Genomic DNA, 3,301 nt, shown 5'->3' with positions numbered 1-3,301 from the left:
CATGAACTGAAGAGTCACTATTTCTCTTCATTCACTTGGGGAACAAGTACAGTTACAAATTGAGAGTGTACATGAGTTATCCATCAATTTTATTGAGAGTGAAAATAACTTGAGAACACATGTTAATGTCATAATATAGTACTATGCCAGTTGAAAACACCTGTGGTTTTCACATTTTTAACTTTATTAAATGTAGTGGAGTGACACTGCTTCATAACATTGTATAGGCTTCCAGTGTACAATTCTACAATCCATATCTGAATGTTGCATTGTGTGTTCAACACTCAAAGTCAATTTTCCTTCTGCCACCATATATTTGATCCCCTTTACCCTTTTACCTCCCCCTAATCTCCTTTCCTTCTGGCAACCCCCAATCTGATCTGTCCCTAAGTTTTTGTTTGATTGTCTTGTTTGTTCATATTTTGTTTTTAGATTTATATCCCACATACGAGTGAAATCATAAGGGTCTTGACTTTTTCCATCTATATCACTTAGAACGTTACTCTCATGATCTATCCATGTTGCTGCAAATGGTAATATTTCACCCAACATTTGTAAAGCCACAGAAAACCACTGGAGCAAGCCGCTATGATTGAACTGGATTTGGGGGGTCTAAGATTTACAAATTTGATCCTTTAATCACCCAAGAGAGGGCTGAGTGGTACCTTTCAGAGCTGAAGATCCTTTGGACCAATGGGGTTTCTAAACTTTTAGAATAACATCAGAATAAACTGGTTTCCCAAATTCAACAAAAAGTGGTCACCCTACCTCCTCAATGTCCATAGCACTTGGATTTCCCATGTGGCATTCTGCATTATTCCTCATGTGAATATTCCACATCTTTTTCCACAAACAGGTCTGTATCTTGCTCATATTTATGTTCCCAGTGGCATTTTTACACATGAGGAGTGGATGGTCAATAAATATGAATTAATTAAAGTCTTAGGCTCTTTTGCTGTTGTCAGATGCAGACTTGATGTTATGATAGAACTATAATCTCCTTTACTGAAAGTCAAATTTACCCAGCTGGAACCTGAAGGAAGAGAAGGAATTCATGGGCAAGGAGGCAGGGGAAGGGTGTTGGTGTTGAGGGAGACAGACACTGTAAAGGCTTAACACTGGAAAGAAAACAGAGAAATCTGAAAGTTGGTCAGAAAGGCTGTAGCTTGGATTGTGGCAGGGAGAGAAGTGGTAGACATAAAGCCTAGAGGAGTTAACATGGCTCCGGTACTGAAGTACCTTTCATTTCATGTCAAGAGTTTTGTGTTTTATCCTAAAGTAACACGGAACCCTTTAGCCGGGAGAGATTTTTCAGATTTGTACACCAAAGAGAAGAGTTGAACTGCAGGACTCTTCTCTGGATTAGAAGAGAATATAAATCTCACTAAATTTGTTTTCGATATTGTGGAGAGCTGGACCAGTAAAATGGCATTGGTCCAGTCAAGAGAGCACAAAGTATATAAAACAAAGTGGAGTCGCTCGTGTCAACCAAGATGGCTTCCAGTCAGCCATGACACTTTGGTTCAAGAAGGAAAGTACCTAAGTCACACTAGACACATTTGTCAAGGAGACACACTTAAGATATACGTATGCGTGATCAGAACAGCCATATCTGCAGAGTGGGACCACACAGAGATAGGCTCCTGGGGCAATTCCCCAGTTGCCACCAGGGGTGCCAAGACAATTATCAAGAGACCCAGAAGGGTGGAGTCCACCATTTCAAGGTCTAACTGAGGCAGGCTCCAGACCATCACTGAGACAGCTGAGCTCCACATACAAACATGCTGCTCCATGCCATGCTGTTTCCTTTGGCATCAGCTGCCAGAGGCTGTGCCCTGCTGACTGAATACTTTGCCTCCCTTGCTGCCCACCTGGCTCCAGAGATCCTTCCTTGCAAGATGCTGATGACTCCCTTGCCCACCATGCTGTCTCCGGGACCTGCAGACTGACACTCTGACTTGGTTTCATTATTCCCCATTGATTGTTGTGTCTGTGTGTTATGTTTCTCTTAGGTTGTTAGAGTATGACTAGGATATTAATGTATGTTGATGTTCTACTTTGAGTGAACCTGCATTCAAGAAAAGCTGAGTGAATAGCATAGTTACCTTGTGTGACTCTTGTCTATTTCTTGGTGCCAGGCTGCACAGCAGGCAACTAGCCAAGCAGTTGCCCGGCTGACTTACAGGAAAGACTACATCATGAACATATGCTCATGACACAGGGTTCAATAAACCAGGGTTAATGCGAAACAATACTATACATGTTGATGAAAATGTAAAAAGCCATAATAGGGTTCCCTGAGAACCTGTATAACGATAGTTCGCTTTGCATTGAAAGGACACTGGACTTGTTCATGAGGCAGCATATCTTGCCTAAAGAGCAGTGGACAAAATATGAAGAGGATAAATTATACCTTGGCCCACAGCTGAAAGAGGTTAATTTGGGAAAGAAAAGGAAGAGAAGAATGGGCAAAGAAATAATCATGCAATTGAAATCTGTGGATACAGCTGTCCTTAAAGTATTTTAATGATGTTGGTTAAACCTGAAATGGAAAATTTAGAAACATCTGAGCTGCAAATATATTACTTTAAATAATTGTTTATTTTGAGAAAAGAAAAAGAGGAAGCGTTTTTGATTGGCAGTTGAAAGTGAAGCGGGACAAGAGAAAGTTCTGGGCACAGCTACAGTATATAAGGAACTTGATGAGCAGCTGGAACAATGAAATGGATGTTAGGAGGTGTGTATTATAAACTGAACCTTCTTTGATGTTCTAAAAGAAGCACCAAAGAAGATCAAATATTGTAATAAGAATTACAAACTGCTTAATCAGGTATACTATATATTCCTTTCACATCACTAAGCTGAAACTTGTAGAATCTCAAGACTGATTAAGGTAACATCAGAATCCTTATACCAGGCTAAGAGATGGTCTTTTACTTGGTCTTAGCAGATTGGCTTTGAGATGATCTTATTCTTGCCTCTCCCAGCCATATCCTGCCTCACAGGGCAAGAAGGCTATAAGGTTAAGATAATGGCCCACAGCAAAGCCATTACCCCCAAGCTCCAAGTTACACTAAACCCTGCCTGTAATACTGTGTCCAAAGTTCATCACAGCCACTTACAGAGCCTGAGTTGTTATCTTCTGAGGTCCCACGTTCCAGAGAGTGTTCATCTCACTTTGTATGGCCCAAGAAGTGGCAAGAGGCAACTGTTTGTAGAAGGAAAGTAAATGATGTTTGATCATAGGGCAATTTTTCAAAAATTTTCACCAGTTTCACTGGGGAGCAGGTCTTCAGAATCC

At 40.8% G+C, this 3,301-nt stretch overlaps 1 pseudogene; it reads left to right on the top strand.

The window, feature by feature from the left end:
* Positions 1–2,241: 2,241 nt before the first annotated feature.
* LOC112299798 (cytochrome b-c1 complex subunit 7 pseudogene) lies at positions 2,242–2,480 on the top strand (annotated as a pseudogene).
* Positions 2,481–3,301: the final 821 nt, after the last annotated feature.

Source organism: Desmodus rotundus, chromosome 6, assembly GCF_022682495.2.
Source record: "Desmodus rotundus isolate HL8 chromosome 6, HLdesRot8A.1, whole genome shotgun sequence".
NCBI lineage: Eukaryota > Metazoa > Chordata > Mammalia > Chiroptera > Phyllostomidae > Desmodus > Desmodus rotundus.
This window is presented reverse-complemented; position numbering and strand designations above follow the sequence as displayed.